This window comes from Sphaeramia orbicularis, chromosome 18, assembly GCF_902148855.1.
Source record: "Sphaeramia orbicularis chromosome 18, fSphaOr1.1, whole genome shotgun sequence".
Lineage (NCBI taxonomy): Eukaryota > Metazoa > Chordata > Actinopteri > Kurtiformes > Apogonidae > Sphaeramia > Sphaeramia orbicularis.
The window spans coordinates 46,354,691-46,373,940 of NC_043974.1; the positions used below are offsets into that span (position 1 = coordinate 46,354,691).

Here is a 19,250-nt window from a genome sequence, read left to right on the forward strand (position 1 = left end):
AAATAAAAAAAAAAAAAACAAACAAACAACAAAACATCCTTAACTCTATTTGAAGTATGCTTATTGAACGGTTGTTAACAGTTGGGTTCATTTCGGGTCAGCAGGTGCTACACAGGCTATGCTAACAGGTACAAACCAGTCCAGTACTGGTTCAGTTCCATTCCAAAACCTCAGGCGTTGGATCGTTTTTCTAATGACCTTTTACATAGTGTTGTTCAAGTGGAAACAGTATTTTACCTCCTTCTGGACTCTGTTTTAGGTTTCAGGGGGGTTAAACACAAATATTAAATCTATAAATTACAGATTAGTGTAAATTTCAACCGACTGCTTGCATTGTGGGTAGATTATCGGGCGTTGTTCCTCGGTGGTGATTTATTTTCTGTGACGTTAACTCCTGTGGCTTAATTAACGCACACAGCATCACGTCCAATAATCTGATTAAAACCAAAAAACATACAACATCCTTTATCGTTCGCGTGTAACTCCACGTCCACTCGCGTCCGCGTGCCGGTTTCTGAGGCGGTTGCTGGTGTGGCTCTAATGTTGCGTGGCTTTAATTCTGGGTTTATTTCCTGGACAGCTGAGGAGAGCGTCTCTGATAACTGCCATTAGCATGCCACTAGTCGCCTGTTAATGTGCAGTGTGTGCGATGGCATTTGGAGCGTGTATTACGGCTGTCCAGATGTCAGTGGAAGGGTCGGCGTGTGCGCGCTTTGTGCGGCGCTGCGCTTCCATTCGCTTCCTCTCATTCTTTTCTGTGGCGGTCACACCTCCACCGGCCCCGCCTGGTAGTTATGTTCCTTGTTGTGCAGCGTCCTGCTCTATTCTTAGAGGTTTCCTATAATTTGACATAATTTCACAGCGTTTTGCTGCTCGTGTTGTTCTGCAGGATTGGACTCATGGGCTTCGTCCGTGTCACAAACACATACAAATATTCATTCTGTAGAAGCAGGATTTTCACATCATAACCACTGACTTTTATAACATTTTTATTGTGTATGTTTATGTTTATTTAGAGCTTGTTTATATATACGTACAAATAAATACATACGTATAAAGCATCTTAATAATATACATACATACATATACTTACATATACACACACCTATATATACACATATATACATAAAATACACAACACATACATACATACATACTACATATACCTACAGTATATACACAAACACACACACATATATACATATACACACACCCACACACATATATATAATATGCATGAACATACCTACACAGTATATACACAAACACACACACACATATACACACACACCAATATATACATATACACACATATACACACAATTTTTTTCCTTTTGTGTATTGATCACTTCTTTCCTTCTACTTAAATGTGTACATCCAATAATAACCCCTCAGATTACCACAGTATTGTTATTGTGGGTCAGTCCCGTCGGTGCTTCACCTGTTCTCATGCCTTCCTCCTCAGTGTGTCCAGCTGAGCTGCTGCTCTATCAGCAGATACTGTACTGGTCTGGGCTGCAGACCTCATGTGTCGTCTAATTGCCTGGACGGACAGGGACCGGTCCAGGTCCAGGTCCAGGTCCAGGTCCAGGTCCAGGTCCAGGTTCCATTTGGCCACTCCAGTTGACCGGGGCCCGTTTCCCTCTCATTTAGCAGGTGAAGCACATTAACATCTGTCCAAATGAGAGGAGGATGGAGACCCCAGCCCCGACTACCACAGGACGCTGACTTCAGAACCACTTCTGCACAATGTCAGAGGGTTGAGCACTAGTTTAAGGACACATGAGCTGCACCCCCCCCACCCCCCCACGGTGTGTTTGGTGCAGGAGTCATGTTCATTCAGCTTCACAGAATTATTGAACCACCTGTGATTTTTACTGAAATCGTCTTGGGCTCTTCATTATATTATTGTCCAAACCATTTTTCTAAATTCCATGTATCGATTGTCACTAAGAACATGTGGTTTCTGGGCTCTGGGATACAAAAAGAAGAATGACTAATGTCAGAATGTACTTTATATTATGGGATAATTATCATTACATTGGTTGAAGGATTTTTCTTTCTAATGACAAGAAAATCAACAAAAAGAACCAAACAATCTAAATGATGAATGAATGAATGAATAAATAAATAAATATTAAAAATGGATAAATATGGACAAAATAATCAACAAATAAATAAACAAAAGCATCAAATTGAACATAAATTAACAAAAATTGACAAAATAATTGAAAAAATCAATGAAAGTGCTGCTGTTTCTAAACTATATGGACATAAATACTGGGACACATCATGTGTACAGCTATAAGATGTCCTGTTCATGACGATTTGAGATTAAATAAATAAATAAATAAATAAATAAATAAATAAATAAATAAATAAATAAATTAAAATAAAATAAAATAAAATAAAATAAAATAAATAAAATAAATAAATAAATTTTTTTAAAAAAAGAATATTTCCTTAAAGTTTATTGGGGGATTTTTCTTCCTAATAACCAAAGTTATCAAATAAATAAATAAATAAATAAAATAATCCCCAAAATGGACAAAATAATCAACAAAATAAGTAGAAAACAAAACAAATTAAACATAAATGAACAAAAATTGACAAAATAATAATAATAATAATAATAACAATAATAATAATAATAAAAAGAACAAATCAAGAAAATATTGCTGTTTCCAAACTATATGGACATAAATATTGGGACACATCATGTCTACAGCTGTAAAATGTCCTGTTCATGAGGATTTGAGATAAAAAAAAATAAAATAAAAAACCCCCAATTCTGACAGTTCAGAGATTTCTTCCCAATAACAAAAATAATCAACAAAATGAACCAAACAATCATAAAAATTGGCCAAAAAAAATCAACAAAACAAAAAAATCAAAATATGAAATTAAACATAAATTAACAAAAATGGACAAAATAATCAAAACAAATCATGAAAATTCTGCTGTTTCTAAACGATGGTGTTACTTTACTTCCTCAGATCCTCAAGGCTGTTTAAAGACAGTGAAGAATGTGAGGTATGTTTGTACCTTAAAGATCATTAAATAAATAAATGAGAAATCATCAAAAATTGCGATATTCCCATCATCAACGACAGAATACCTGTGTACGCTGAAAATCAACCATCAGAACTGGGGAAAATCCAACGGTCTAATGCATTTACTTTGACATAAATAGTGCAAAATGTTGCGTCGCCTTTATGTTTTCTTCATTCTATCGGTGTTGTGTGTTGCTTCACTGAGCAGGAACACTTACCCATAAGTCATTGCACAGGTCAGCGCACACGGAAAAAGCAACTGTTAAGTGGTACTGAGTGTTTTACCGCATCAGGCGAAGGCACAGATTTCACGCCAGCCTTGACCTCGCACACGTTAAAACTTCATTAAGGCTGTAGAGTTTAGAATGAGTAAAACCGTGGGTCTGATCCCAGGCAAACGCTCCCGTAGACGCACTTTTAACTCATATTTCACACTCGTGTTTTTATTTTTGCTTCTAAATCATTTGGAGCCGAGAAGGAGGCTGTGAAATGTCACTTCACAGGTGCAGTTTCAGACCTTCTCGCTTTCCTACTGGGTTATTAAATGTACATAAATCCACTTTGCAGCTCAGGTGGAAAATATACTCATATGGAACAAAAGATGACATTAAAAAAAAAGAAATTAACCCTTAAAAACCCAAACAGCCTCCAAAGACCGAAAGTATCTACTGATAGGAAACGCATAAGGACGGCTGAGGCTCTGTAGTTACCATGGAAACACCGTCATCTTCTACAACATTGATTCACCTCAATTTGGATCACTGCCAGTGGATAAAATGATCAAAAATGAAGAAAAACCTGTAGAAAATGATATATAATGTGGAAAGAATAAGCCAAAAATGGATTAAAATAAAGTAGAAAATAATAAAATAAGCAACAAAATGAACAAAAACAGCCAAAGTAATGGATAAAAGGAATAAAAATTAACAATAAATCAACAAAATAATAAATAATATTAACACTATAAGCCACAAAATGAACAAAGTTGAAGAAAAAACTTGAAATAGGCAAGAAAATGTTGAAAAATTAACAAAAACTCAATAAACTTAATTAAATAGCTAACAAAATGAACCCGAACAGCCAAAATTATCAATAAAAAGAAAAAAAAAGTAATAAAATGTGAAGAAAAAAAAAAAAAAAAAACAAAAACAATCAGCAACAGGAACAAAATAAGCCACAAACTGAACAAAATTGAAGAAATATGTTGAATAATTGGTGTAAATACAGTTCTTCATCTTTTCATGGCCATCAGATATGACCATATTTGGACGTTCAGAGGCTCTGTAGTTACCATGGAAACACCGTCATCTTCTACAGCATTAATTCACCAGTAAAAACCCATGGAGTTGGATCGATGACAGTGGAGAAAATGAACAAAATGAAGAGAAACAACAAACAAAATGATAATGTGGAAAGAATACGCAAAAAATGGAGTAAAATAAAGTGGAAAATACAAAATTAGCAACAAAATGAACAAAACCAGCCAAAGTGATCAATAAATAAACAAAAATCAATAATAAAGCAACAATAATAACTATCATGAACAAAATAAGACATGAACTGAACAAAAGTTCATAAAATCTTTGAAAATCAATCAATCAATCAATCAATGAAATGGAAAAATATACCACAAATGCACTAAAATTAAGTTTAAAAAAAAAAAAAAAGAATAAAATAAGTAACTAATATTTGAATTTGTTCCAGCAGTTTTAGTTTAGTCTCTTTTTTTCTAAATCAGCAGCTTTTGTAACCTGTTTAACTCCATACAGCAGTTCCACGGCCAAAACTCAGAAAAACACAGTAAAAAAAAAAAGTAAAGGAAAATTACTGGAAACAGGAAAAACAAACAAAAAAAAACACAAGGAAAACGATGTTAACCTCCTGAGACCCAGGAAATGTCAGCAAAGTACCAGCTTTTTTAAATTAAATCAGTGCCGATATCAGAAACATCATGATGCAACAGTTTTTTCAGATGCAGTTTTGAAATTTTTTATGGAATGTCCTTTGTGGCGGACAGTTTTCTTCTTCTTTCTTTTTGTTTTGTTTTTTATAAAGTTGTGAAACTCTTGTCCACAAATGTGGACAGAAAACCCATACCTGGGTCTGAGGAGGATTAAAAAAAAAAAAAAATCCTAAACCCTCTATTTTTATAGTGAGTTGGTCTCACTCACTGTTATGTGTTTACCCTATCCCACAGGGGGGGGGCTTGAACTGAGCATGCTCAGATGTCTATGGAAACAACAAGGTCTACTCTATCAACACAACTGGAAATGTAACTATTGAGGAAACAGTTGAATTTATATGAATATCTAAAATATGTCAAACATTCAGAAAGTGTCACTGCTGACACGTCAGGGGTTAAAGGGTTAAAGGTCAAAGGTCAAAGGTTAAAGGTTAAAATAGCTGAAAAGTCCATAAACTGCATACTCTACTACTGCATCTATGACATTTTTAACCAAATAAATCACATCACACGAACAAAACGACAACAGACTCGACAGTTCTATCAAAAAGAACTTACTATGAACCGAGGAAATTACAAGAAACAAGTGAGAACAGAAAATAAACACTAATAAAAAAGAAAGAAAAATTATGACATTAAAAAGGCAAGGAGAAACACTCCTCAGGCGCTATCAGAACCAAACAGAGAAAGTTAACTTTGTCTTTTTTCCGTCTTTGAAATCATCTTTGAAATCCTGCTTATTTGTATTTTGGGAAATTAGCCTTTGAACAGCACTTTTTTTTTTTTTTTTTACTTCAAAAACCCTGCGTCTGGTTGAACATATCAGGAGAAAAAAGACAGAGAACAAAGTCTCCACAGAGGCGTAAAAATCTCTTAATGCACAACAAAGACCTGTTTGATTAGATGCATTTGAGGTGCTTATATCCAAAACGCCGCTGCTGTCGTCTTTGTGTTTCCTGTGTGTGTGTGTGTGTGTGTGGTGTGTGTGTGTACTGTTGTGTTTAAAGTAAACTGGTCGTTCGTGTAAATAATGTGAGTGTATACGTTCAGATTTCAGATGCATGGACTCCATTCCTTCTGCACTGATGTACGTTTTAATGACTTCAGAGTAAACACAACAGGCCGATGTGTTAAACTGCAGCTGGAGGTGGGGGGGGGGGGGGGGCATGAGGCCTCTGAACCAGAACCAGACCAACAGGAGGTCCAGTCCAGCCTGTGGGGTGAATGTGATGAAAAGTAAGAATTACACTGAAGACTTTAATAATCGTGTTAGTTCAGGTTCCACATCCAGACCAGAATGATCTGAAATGGAACCACACTGTAAAAAAGATCTAACTGACCAAGTGGATTTGTCTCATTTTTAGTCCAAATATCTCATCACACTTCAAATCAGACAGAATCACCTACAGAGGAACTTTACACTGAGATAGAAGAACTGATTTAGAAACAATATGTCTGGAAAATATGATTTACACTGATCTGACCAAGATGATTTTCACTAGGTCTATTGGAAGATTTTTTTTGTTGTTGTTGCTTGAATTAAGAAAAAAAAAAAAAAAAATCTGAATTAAGGGGAAAAAATCTTGATTTTAGCAAATAAATAAATAAATGAATAAAAATCTTGAATTAAGCCACAAAAAAAAATTGAATTAAAAAAAAATCTTGAATTATATGTTATATATTTGTATATTTAGAGCTTTACATATACATTTTTTTCTCCTATTTTTACCTGTGGTGGAAAAATTTACTTTTTATATTTTATACTCTTTTAATATGTTATACTGTTAAGTACATGCTGAGTCATTGTTATGTGTGATGTTTACCACTCTGTAGCAACCCCGACTTGGGGACGAAGTTCTTACCTTGAGTTGAAACCCAAACACCTAAATGTCTGAATGTGTAGATAGAGGATGGCGCCTGTATTCAAGCAAGGTTAGAGTGAAGAGGTCCTCATGACCTCTTCACGGAGCAGAGAAGGAGTAGTATGGGGTGGTACGATGTACGTAAGGAATGACAGCATAGTTTGAGGGGGTTGGATTTGGTTCTATATAATCTTTAGTTTTCTCTTGTTTAGGCAGACTTCATTTACAGAGCTTTGTCTGTGATTGATTTCTCAATAAATGCATTTATTATTTTAACTCTAACTTTCTCCCTTTTTCTTTGTGTGAGTTAACAGTTGAACGGTAAATTTCCACGACAAATTGGCGTTGTCGGTAGGCTTCCGTGAGTGTGTTCGGACGGGGAACGGAGATTGGTGGACTGATCATCCTACGGGCCAAAAAGCGGCTGTAGCCCCGTGGTAAAACGACACCGCGGACGGGGGACCGGCTCCGAGCCCCGCCCGTCTCACCACTGGAATCTAGACTGAGTTCAACGACACAACACACGGTGAGAAAGTTACAGTTGGGGGGGTGGGGTACTCCCTGTGGTCCAAACTCACGTCACTGGGCACGTCACTGAAATAATAGTGGTGTGCGATTCGGGTTTATATATAAAAAAAAAAAAAAAAAAAAAAAAAAAAAAGAAGAGGGAAAAATATATATAGACCTGAGTCGGGTTGCTATTGTATGCAAATACAATAGGGTACAGGCGTTTTTGTGAGATTTTTTCGCCTTCAACCAAAAAGAAAATCGTATAAGGTTGCTATTGTATGCAAATACAATAGGGTACAGGCGTTTTTGTGAGATTTTTTCGCCTTCAACCAAAAAGAAAATCGTATAAGGTTGCTATTGTAGGCAAATGCAATAGAGTACAGGTTTTTGGGAGATTTTTTCGCCTGCCTTCAACCAAAAAAGAAAAATCGTATAAGGTTGCTACTGTATGTAAATACAGTAGGGTAAAGTTTATAACAAACTTGTAAGCGTTTTAGGTGATTTTTTCGCTGACAACTGAAAAGAAAAATCAAAAGGGTTTTTTAGTATTTTGTTCGCCGAGGAACAAAAACCGCTTAGGAGACGTTCTAAGTGTAAACATGGGAAACCAGCTGGTGAAAAGTGGCGGGGGTGTGGACAGGGAGGCCCCAATTCCAAAAATGATGAGTAAAAAATATGGGGAAATTGTGCTTGACTGTGCTGATTATTGGGTAAGCATGGGCATTTTTCCTAAAACGGGGACTTTAAGCATACAGAAGTTGAATGAGATGAAGGAAAAATTAGAGAAACAGTGGGAGGCTAAGAAAAAAGATAAGCGAATCAAGGTTAGGGATTATAAACAATGGGAGTGTAGCAAATGTGTTGGAATGTGGTTGGAGGAGGCTGAGTGTAGAGATAGGAGAAAGAATGGTAAACAATTGGCAGGAGCGGGAGATGAAGGCGGGGCCGTGATAGGTAGAACAGACAATGCCTCGGCTCCGCCGCCGCTTTACAATACACTGCTTTCCCCCCCCCTTGTGTCTCTGTGCAGGCTGCAAAAGTGGACCCGGATCTGGACGTCTGCCCGCCGCGCCGCCCCATCAACCCACATCCCCTCCAGGTTTTCTCGGTCGATACCTCCCATCCGGTACCGACACCACGAGCCCCCAGGGCCGGGGTCCTCCCATCTTCTCCACTGCGCATGCCCGACTCGACTGACCCCGCCCTGATGGGTGGGGCTGCTGATGAAAGTCTGACGTCTAAGACAAGAAGCGGAAGAGCATACCACCATGAGGGAGGCCCGGCGGGGCCTTCGACCTCACAGATGCCCATGGTGGAAGTCAGCGGGCCGGACGGGCCCATCTTGGTGTTCAGACCATGGACATTTGCTGACCTAAAGGAGAACGCTGCTTTTCTGCCTAATCCAGTAGATGACGGTGCGAAGTTCGCCACTGAGCTGCGGACATTCTGCCAAGAACACAGGCCCACCGGGGTCGAGCTCAGGCGTCTTCTAGGGGGTAAGATGGGCCCTAGTGACTTGGCAAAGATCCGGGACAAGATCCCCAGGGACGACCTGAGGGTTCAACAGACTGAGTGGGCACATGCCGAGAACGCTGTCTATAGGGAGGCGGTAGAAAAGCTGTGTACCGCACTGACAGAGGTTTTTCCCTCCCGGGGCTCACTGACGGCCTTGAGAGCCCTGAAACAGCGGCCTGATGAGGCAGTGGAAGACTTTGTGTGCAGGGCCGAAGAGGAGTTTCACCAAAAACTCCGGCTTGGCCCCGCCCTTCCCCCTTGGGAGACAGCGCAGGCCCATGGGGAGAAACTGCTTTGCCAGGACCATGATGGACGGCTTGTCTGAAGACATTGGGACTGTCATTCGCTCCCACTACGTGGGCATGGCGCAAGTTTGTCGTCTGGAAGAGCTGGTGCGACATGCACATCATGCCCAGGATGTCGTCAGGCAGAGACAGAAAGACAGAGATGACAAACAAGCTAAATCTCTTCCTCTGCTTTGACTCTGCTTGCCATGCCGCGTAACAATGGAGAGCGGCGTGGAGGGGGGAAGGGACCGGAAACCAGCCGGTGCGCCGCCTGTTGCCGGAGGAAGGGGTGGTCCACCGTCACGTGAGGGGGCGTGTCACCTCTGTGGCCGGCAAGGACATTGAGAAGCGGGACTGCCCACAGAGGAAGAGAGGAGACAGCCACGAAGAGGGAACAGGGGCGGGGATTGACTCGCGGCCTTGAGGGGCGGACCTCCAGACTCGGATTCCACGCCCACTGCTGGGTCTGCAGCTCTGCCTCAGGGAGGAGGAGGTGACACACACACACCATGCAATGATAGCAGACACACACACACACACATACGCTCAGCTAACTACTGACTCCTTTAAGAAACTCCCAGTGCTTGAGTTTACTGTTAATGGTGTCAATTTGTCATTTTTTAGTAGATAGTGGGGGCTACATATTCTGTTATCAGGCATGCAGATTTAACACCTACACCACAGTTGAGTGGAAAAACTATTGTTTCTGTGTCGGCTGGGGTAACAGGACAGAGAGTGCTTTACTGTTCCGTTGACATGTGTTTACACAGGAATGTTCATTCCAACATTCGTTTTTTACTCTCACCCATCTGTCCCATTAATTTGTGCGGCCGGGATTTGATGTGTAAATTGGGGGTAAAACTTGAATCGGGTCCAGAGGGTTAATGATAACTCAGGGAAACACTGTCGCGGGCACAGGCCTCCACTCGCATTCTGTGTATGCACACACAATGCTTAGGTATGCGGCTGGGGCTCCAGAATATGCATACCAGTGGAGGGTCTGTTCTCCCCAAATTACGCAAAAATGGGTCGAACTGTGCGCCAACAGAATTCAGCCTGGCGCCCATGTTTCACCCCCTGACGACTTATATTGCGCCTCTCATTTTAGTCCTGGTGGCCCTGATTCCACATACGAGGAAAAGTTTTTCCACACAACTTCTGATAAGCTCACAGCTGGGTATATGTTTTGGGATTCAGAGTGTTGTGCTTTGTCTGTGTCTCGGACTGATAACCAACGTCTTTTCTACAGGCTTGATGACACACCGCACATTGCACTTTCCAAGCCACGTGGTATGGATTGGAAACACGTGGGCTCATGGATGAAAAAGGCCTTGTGGGTGTCTGATTGGCGTGCCACTGCTGACCCCACCGTCATGTTCTCCCCCCGGCTGGGGGGATTCAGGCAGAGCATGACATCAGTGTTTCACTGTCAGAAAACTGTACAGTTAGTAGATGATGAAACGCTCATATGTGTGTCTACATCTCCCACAGATCCCCCTCCCGCCTCTGTGCCACCCGAACTGGCTGATATCCCGTCTGGTGTCTGGGCTGCGGGTCCTCATGATGTGGGTCTCGTCCGAAATTGCCCACCGGTCATCGTCACCCCGCGATCTGACTACAGGCCATGTCAGAAACAGTATCCTCTGAAGCAGGAAGCAATCGATGGCATAACTCCCGTGTTCGAAGCTTATTTGAATGCGGGAATTATAGTCCCATGTCCTGATTCACCGGTCAGGACCCCGATTTTTCCTTTGAAAAAGGCACGGACCCCCCCTGACCCAGACACATGGCGGTTTATTCAAGACCTGCAGGCAAGTAAAACAAAGCCGTGGTTCCACGCGTGCCCACGGTTCCAAAGCCACACACAATTTTGTCACAAATTCCGCCATCTGCGTCTCACTTTTCTGTTATTGACCTGTCGAACGCGTTCACATCTGTGCCTGTGCAATGCAGATAGCCAATATTGGTTTGCGTTTCAGTTCAAAAACAAAATGTACACTGGACACGCATGCCTCAGGGGTATTGTGAGGCCCCAACCATTTACAATTCCATTTTGGCTGACGTCGCTGTCCCACCTTGACCTCCCACCAGGTATTGCTCTTTTGCAGTATGTTGATGACCTTCTCCTTTGTTGTCCTTCTTCACAGGCTTGTGTCGAGGCCACAAGGTCGTTGTTGCTTCACCTGGGGGAGGAGGGTCATAAGGTCAGCGCCAAAAAGCTCCAGTTTTGTAAACAGCAGGTTGTGTTTCTGGGGCACCTGATCTCTCAGAACCAAAGGCTCATCAATCCTAAACGGATTCGAGCCATCAGACATTGCTAGGCCGGTCACGAAAAAGCAGATGATGTCATTTTTAGGTATGACTGGTTTATTGCAGGGCGTCATTCCTGATTATTCTGAGCTCGAGCACCCTCTGACATCATGTATTCATGGTAAGGCCTGAATGCACATGATAGAAGTTGTGTGGACATCTGAGGCTGAACAGGCGTTCACGTCTCTCAAAATGGCCTTGGGTTCTGCCCCTGCTTTGGCCCTCCCTGACCCGCCAAACCATTCACACAGACTGTGGATGAGAAACGTGGGTTTATGTCTTCTGTTTTGTTGCAGGCTCACGGTGACAGATTACGCCCGGTGGCGTATTTCTCCACTTAAACTTGACTCTGTGGCTGCGGGTCTTCCTTCTTGCCTCCGTGCCGTCGCTGCATGTGAAAGGCTGTGGCTGCATCACGTGACATTGTTGGGTATAAACCCTTTGACTGTTGTTGGTTCCACATTCTGTCTCTGTCATTCTTTTAGAGCAGAAGACCTCACATCTGTCCGCAGCCCGGTGGCGCAGATATACCACCGTTCTGCTGGACATGCCAAATGTCACTGTGAAGCGCTGTACGACGCTTAACCCCGCCACACTACTTCCGACTGCTGAGGATGGAGAACCTCATTGTTGTGAGGCCGCGTTGGAGCAGGGACATGTTCTCCCTCGCCCGGACATCTCTGATGTGCCCTTGTCAAACCCTGGCTTTGTTTTCTTCACAGATGGTTCTTCGTTTTAGGGACGCGTCTGGCACAAACAGGGTTGGTTTTGCGGTGTGCACGTCCGTCGACACGGTCTCCTCAGGCCCCTTGCCCTCACACTATTCAGCACAGGCGGCTGAGCTCGTCGCTTTGACGGAGGCCTGTAAGTTGGCTGAGGGCCATTCTGTCACTATCTTTACTGATTCCAGGTATGCCTTTGGGTGGTGCATGACTTTGGGGGCCCTGTGGAAGCACCGTAGATTTTGAAGTCCGATGGTAAGCCGATTCTGAATGCATCTCTTGTGGCACATCTTGTTGATGCTGTTCTTCTCCCTTCTGCTATTGCAGTTGTGAAGTGTCAGGCGCATCAGAAGGAGACACTGACGTCACGCAGGGGGAACTCCCGAGCAGATGCAGCTGCCAGGGCTGCTGCGTCCTTGGAGGCCGCCTCCTCCTTCTTGTCTCAGCAGTCAGAGGGGGCCCCTCCCGCGTCAGTGTCTGACACACAGTCCTTTGCCACTTCCTGATGAAAGGCGTGTTTGGGCCTCGTGTGGTTGTGCACTGGATCTTCTTCTGTGTGGCGTGCTGCTGATGGGCGACCTTGTCTACCCAAACATTTCTTCCCCTGGTTTTGCTAAGTTGACACATGGCGTAGATCATGTGTCTAAGGAGGAATGTTAGATGCTATAGCACAGTATTGGTTCACGAAGGGGTTTACAGTAGTTGCAGAGAAATTTTGCAAGAAATGTCCTTATCTGTGCTGCTCATAACACTACAAAGTCTTTCCCCATGTCGCTCAGCAGGTCACGAGCAACCACACCTCCCCTTTGACCACCTTATGATGGATTTTGTGGAGCTGTCTCCAGCTGAGGGTAAAAAGTATTGTCTGGTGATGGTAGACAGTGGTTCCCAAAATGGGTTGAATGTTTTCCTGCAAAACATGCAGACAGCTCCACAGTGGCTAAGGCTTTGTTAACTGAAATTTTGCCTCGTGGGGGATCCCAAAAAGGATCTCATCAGACAACGGTACTCACTTTGTGAACACAGCACTAACTGAGTTAGGGAAAATGCTAGGTTTTGATCTCAAAACACACTGTGCATACCAGCCACAATCAGGGGGGGCTGTTGAAAGGGAAATAGCACCCTAAAATCAAAACTAGCTAAATGCTGTGAGGAAACAGGCCTTAACTGGGTCAAGGCCCTACTCTGGTTCTCATGCAAATGAGAATGAGACGTAGGACTCGAAGTGGGCTGAGTCCGTTTGAGATTATGTTTGGAGAACCCCCATATACAGGTCTCCAGGCCCCCCAATTAAGCACCGGGATGACATCATTGTTGGAGCATGACATGTGGTCTTATTGTAGGAAACTCTCCTCTGAACTATCTCAAGTACAGGTATTGGTGAAATCAGCATTACCGGTTCCTGCAGAGGGGCCGCTCCATCCGCTGCAGCCAGGGGATTGGATCCTGGTCCGGGACTTCAGGCGAAAGCACTGGAAGCAGCGCAGGTGGCGAGGACCTTTCCAGGTGCTCCTGACGACGCACACAGCGGTCCAAGGTTGCTGAACGTGCCACGTGGATCCACGCAACCCACTGTAAGCGGTTTCAGGGAGAACCGCCAACCTGCTGCGGCCAGGACGGGCCGGAGCATCGATCGACAGCGTAGACTGGACGACTGACACCGGAGCTGGACACAGCTGCATCACGCACCCACACACACAAGACCCACTGGTTGAAACCTAGCGGTGGTAACGACCCCAGTGAGTCTCATATACACTTATCCTTTGCCTGGTCGCTGGCGAAGTGGACTGAAGATCCCCTGCCCCACACATACACTGATTCGATGACGATGGAGGTGATCAAAGGGTCAGCTGTCACCTGCATCACCCTCCTGGGCCTGTACATGTGGTACATGGACACATTCTATCAGGTATCTGATCCTTCACCAACACATCACATTCCTGTTGCGCCCTGGTCTGTCGGAGGACAGCTAGGGTCAGAAGAGCTTCGAGACGTCACGGCCGTTGACCTCCACCTCATTGATCACCACGACTATAGCGATAACACATGGTGGCGAGTGACACGTGATCTGACACGACGTGTCACTGATCAGTCTTGCTATGTGTGCAGTTTGATGCCACACAGCTCACATGAAGATACTCTGTTCGCTCCTTATCCTCTCTCGATCATCACACACTGTGACAATGATAAAGTGGACAGTGGCGTGATTGGCCGTCTGTCGAAGAGTATCCCTGGCTGAGGTGGAAAACCCAACATGACCTTCAGAACCCCAGAAATTTCATCTAGAGATACTAATACTACTATGGTACAGAAAAATGTTGTTTTTCGGCTGAGAGACCATGTCTAATCCTTTTTGTCATTCCACAGTTGTGTTTCCATTCCCCAGTCACAGAACACACACGTTATAATTTTGGGGCACACATCTGGGTGTAACTTACTCTCAAGGTAGCATGTGGGTTAGCAAATGTGGAAAACAGGACTGATAACATACACTTTTCCAACAACAGGGACACTCTCTCCTTCTCCATTTATCGTCGTTTATAATCGCACTGCATTATTAGGTAAGTCCCCACGATACGTTATGATTCTAGACTAATGTTTACGACTACATATAATGACGGACTAGCTTAACTCCTTCTGATTATGGGTATGTCTGTCCACAGATATGGTGTGGACGTGTGGTCAACACTCTTATCTGTATCTCCCAGCAAAATGGGCAGGCACATGTCACCTCTCTATTTGGTTCCAGCTATCTCCAAATTGACCATCAGTCCAGTTATGTCACCGCCTCACACCCGTGTAAAACGGGACCGGATTTCAGGTGGCCATAGAGTTGGCAATCAGTATTATTCCCATGTACGGCCCTGCTCGTTTATCTTGGTACATAGAGGAACTTTCAGTGAGCTAGAAAATCTCACGGCGTCAGTTGAAAGAGGATTTGATGCTCTTACCAGTGAGATGAAGGCTCTCCGCACTGTCACATTACAGAATAGGGCAGCTTGGATCTCCTATTGGCCGAAAAGGGAGGTGTCTGTCATCTTATTGGCGATCAGTGCTGGACCTATGTACCTGATGTTACTGCTAACATGTCGATGTCCACAATCAGCTTGATCACCTTAGACGGGTCCTACATGAGGAAAACACTGCATACACTACTAACAGGTTGGGATTTTTGGGGCTGGCTGATGTCTGGGGATGGGAAGACAATGTTGATGAAAATTGTTGCTATGATTTTGGTGTGTTTGTATTACTCCTTGTATTATCCTGTTGCATCATTCCAATAATACGGTCAATGATCAGCAATGTGATTGGTACTTTTAGTATGGTACTGCATGAAGTGATTGATGATGATAATAACGATTGTGATTTTGATGACTTAGATGATTTTGAGGATGACGAAGAAAGCAATGTGTAATCCTGTAATCCTTATGGTTTGATGATCATTTATAATCTATTATTGATACCGTTCGTAAATTTGTATGTTTTAACATGATTGATTTGGATAAATAATCAAAAGGGAGGAAATGTGGTGGAAAATGTACTTTTATATTTTATACTCTTTTAATATGTTATACTGTTAGTACATGCTGAGTCATTGTTATGTGTGATGTTACCCACTCTGTAGCAACCCCGACTTGGGGACGAAGTTCTTACCTTGAGTTGAAACCCAAACACCTAAATGTCTGAATGTGTAGATAGAGGATGGCGCCTGTATTCAGCAAGGTTAGAGTGAAGAGGTCCTCATGACCTCTTCACGGAGCAGAGAAGGAGTAGTATGGGGTGGTACGATGTAACGTAAGGAATGACAGCATAGTTTGAGGGGGTTGGATTTGGTTCTATATAATCTTTAGTTTTCTCTTGTTTAGGCAGACTTCATTTACAGAGCTTTGTCTGTGATTGATTTCCTCAATAAATGCATTTATTATTTAACTCTAACTTTCTCCCTTTTTCTTTGTGTGAGTTAACAGTTGAACGGTAAATTTTCCACGACATACCTTATTTTATTTAGTAATATTTGCCTTTTTCCACATTATTTTGGAGGTTTTTTATTGGTTCTGTTCATTATATATGTAACTAACAGCTGTTTGTTCAGTATAACTACGGGCACCTTTTTCACTTGAACACTTAAACTGGCACATGTAGTTTTTTGATGGCACAGCACTTAAACATATTTGCACATGGAAAATAATTGCACATGATTAGTTTTAAAAGTAGTTTATTGATGATTTCAGAGTATTTCCTCTTCAGTTTTTACGTCCGGTAGCACTAGTATTTGAACTGATGACTGTTTGGTCCTGGAGGAAAAAGGAGACGTGAACTAGACCCAAACAGATGTGGTGCAGTAGACATGTGCAGTATGTAAGTTTAACTGTGTTCAGTGTCTGTGTGTGAGTGGATTTAAAGTGTTTAGTGGATGGTGTTTCAGTATTTGTACTTACCCTGTCCTTGGGTCCAGGTCCGTCAGTGAAAACAGTCCCCATAGGAACAATAGCCCTTAAGAAGGTTCTGGTCTGGACCAGGCAGGGACATGTGGAGGGGAGCCAGGAGCAGGATCTGACTGGTTTATGGGTTTGTATTATCTGTAGTGTTTGGGTTCACAGTTTTAAGTATATAGCTTGGCTTTTATAGAGGTTATAGCTGTGGGTTTTAGTTTATGGAGGTTTTACATTAGTTTGAGCAATTTATGTGGATCTGTAAACCCCCTGTTGAGTTGTAGTGGTTTTCTCCAGTGAGCTGAACAGTAGAAAAGGCTTCGTTTCCATCAGCTGTGGTTCTGCTGCTGGAGAAGACGCTGCTGTGCTGACCTCCAGCTGCACTGGCACTGATTTGTACTTTTGTACTTTTTAACACTTGGACTTTGTTGGAAATAGGGATTATTGAAAATATTTTAAAAGATTATGAACCATGCCATCTCCTGCCTCTGCCTCTTCTCCTTCCTCATTTCACTGACCTCCAACCGCTAAACGGCCATCCTATGTCACAGAGATATATATATATATATATATATATATATATATATATATATATATATTACATTCATTCATTCATTATTAATTTATTTATTTACTTATTTCTGTTGTATTGAACATTTCTTTCCTGCTACTTTTGATTCTACTTGAATAGAGGAACTGTCACACCCAATAATTTCCCCCTGGGATTAATACCATATATAATAACATATATACTGTATGATTCTGAATATTCTGTTTTTAAATATTTTGTGTTTGTAGCCCCGCTGTATCTGTACATTATAATGAACATGTAGAAATGAGAAACTGAGGCAGAATATGGTTAAAATTACATTATTATTATTATTCTTTGGCTGTTCATGTTATTTGCATTTCTTTACAGTTTACTTGTCGATGTAAACACTTTTTACATATAATTTCCTTTTTTTCACCATCATATATGTGTATGTATATGTGTCTGTAAAGCTCAGACCTTCAGGTTTCGTTTGCATCCTCCACAGGTTCATCCCATCCAGGCCTTGGAGTGGTGCATGCTGGGAAACCACCGCCGCCTCTGGGAGAATGAACTGAAACGGAGCCATAGTTAATGTCATCAGTAACACCTGCACTTTGGCCGCACTTACAACAGACCAAATATGTGCAGTGGAAAACGGCTGTTATTGGAACTGAGATCTGCAGAGCGGGATGATTCATGTGGTCCAGATGAAACCGACAGCAGAGACGGAGATCGGGAGGTGAAACGGAAACCAAAGAGAAACTTTATGTTCAACCTTTGTGCACAATTGGATTAGTCAGATTCCTGATGGAGAACATTTATTATTACCTTAGAGTCAATCCAACCAGTGGTGTCTGCTGCTCTTTCAGACAGAGGAAGCTCACTGTCGGCTTACATCCAAAAAAACTGTAGTTATTTAAACTTAAACTTGTCCTTCTGTTCCATTAGCTCTGTCTGCCATCGTCTGCACCGGTTCAATAGTTAGTTCAGTCTGACCTCACCAACAGTCTGACTGATTTAACTATCTACAAAATGATTTCAAACTCGGGGAAAAAAATGATTATATTATGAAACTGAAACAAGAAAACGTTGAAATTCTGTTAAATTGAACCCAGTTAGTCCAGTGGTTGTGTTTTCTTTCAGGTCAGTAAATGAACAGTTCATTTGTTTGTGTGATTTCACAGCAGAATGTGTGACGTATTAAACTGAACTGTGTCAGTGAAGGAGCAGATCTGAAAACAGCTGTCAATCAAACAGGGTTCAGCCTTTGGACCAATCCTCCAATCAGCACGCGGAAGCTCAGCGTCCTGCCCGGCCGAGCTCCGCCCACAGCTCCATTCACCCCCAGAGACGCCAAGCGTCTGGGGGCGGGACAACACGGTGTCATTTATCCAATGCTGGTCCAGTTCAGAGTCAGTGTAAACCAGTTCCACTCAGTCCCATTGAAGTGCATGGACGCTGAGCGTCTACGACAAATGCACTGAGCAGAGATGGAGGAGAAAACACAGACACGGGAATGGAGGAGAAGTGAACAACATCCAGTCCACTGATCTGGGATCAAACTGATTCTGAACCAACTGGTCTGAGAGATGAACGTGTTCCAACACATTTGGAGTCAATGAAATGAAAACAACTGAACAGATTTGAGCATTTAATGGGAGTCATTTTAGGAGAAGAGGAGCTTCCACTGCAGTCTGACACTAAACACCTCTGATGATAGTGGTCAGAATGAGTTGCAGTAGCACACAGGTGTCCAACATGCGGCCCGGGGGCCAAATCCGGCCCACCAAAGGGTCCAGTCCGGCCCTTGGGATAAATTTGTGAAATGCAAAAATTACACTGAAGATATTAACGATCCTTTTAGTTCAGGTTCCACATCCAGACCAAAATACTTTCATAATAACATATAAATAATGACAATTAAAATTTTTTCTCTTTGTAAATGTAAATATTTTCATGTATTTACACTAAAACAAAGTATAATTTCATAAAAAATGTGAATAACCTGAACAAATATGAACAACCTGAAATGTCTTAAGAGAAGTAAGTACAATTTGAACAAT

General features: G+C 42.3%; 1 long non-coding RNA gene across 1 annotated transcript in view; it reads right to left on the reverse strand.

Annotated features, from left to right (window-relative positions):
• LOC115438230 (uncharacterized) overlaps positions 1-6,470 on the reverse strand; it is a 13,981-nt gene extending 7,511 nt beyond the window's left edge. The window contains exons 1-2 of the long non-coding RNA XR_003938052.1: positions 6,334-6,470; positions 5,862-5,866 (exon numbers count right to left, since the gene is read on the reverse strand). This is a non-coding gene — a long non-coding RNA (uncharacterized LOC115438230). The remainder of the gene's footprint in view (positions 1-5,861; positions 5,867-6,333) is intronic.
• Between the last annotated feature and the right edge of the window lie 12,780 nt (positions 6,471-19,250).